This window comes from Cavia porcellus, unplaced genomic scaffold, assembly GCF_034190915.1.
Source record: "Cavia porcellus strain 051 isolate PalLab524CR breed Dunkin Hartley unplaced genomic scaffold, mCavPor4.1 scaffold_13, whole genome shotgun sequence".
Lineage (NCBI taxonomy): Eukaryota > Metazoa > Chordata > Mammalia > Rodentia > Caviidae > Cavia > Cavia porcellus.
This window is the reverse complement of record NW_026947496.1, coordinates 65,336,912-65,337,516: the sequence shown is the minus strand read 5'-3', so window position 1 is coordinate 65,337,516 and position 605 is coordinate 65,336,912.

The following is a 605-nucleotide window of genomic DNA, read 5'->3' as shown; positions in this document are numbered from 1 at the left end:
ATGTCTTAATTTTTACTCAAAAACAAAATTTCCTGGGTACTATCATGTATTAATTCTAAAATTTGTTCTTTTTTTCATAGAATTGATGATGAAAGATTCCTCATGAATGTTTACATTCTCTTGTGTCTAAGAAATTGTCTGAAATTTTAAATTATTTCTTCAAGTTAGTTCACTGTGAAATTCTACTCCAATCTTCTCCTTTATATATTTCAAGCCTTAGTTATCCATATTTACAAAGTTAGCAGAAATGACTCTGGGTAGGTTGATTTTTGATTATTCTTCACTTTTAACTTTCCAATGCTATAATAAAAATGTCTGAGAAAAACAACTTTAAAGGAGAAAGACACTATTTTGGCTCATAGTTTAAGTTGTTTCACTCCATGGCCACTTGGATCCTTTGTTTTGGGACCTATGGTAAGGCACATGGCAAAAATATATAGCTCATTGATTCTGAACCTCATGGCAGCTGGGAGGCAAATATAGAGACAGGAAGAGGTCAAGTCCCATTACCCTGGAAGGCCAGGGTATGCCGTCAATGGCCTAATCTTCTCCCAATTTGCCCACATCCTAAAATCTCCATCACTTCCCAAAGACCCATTAAACTA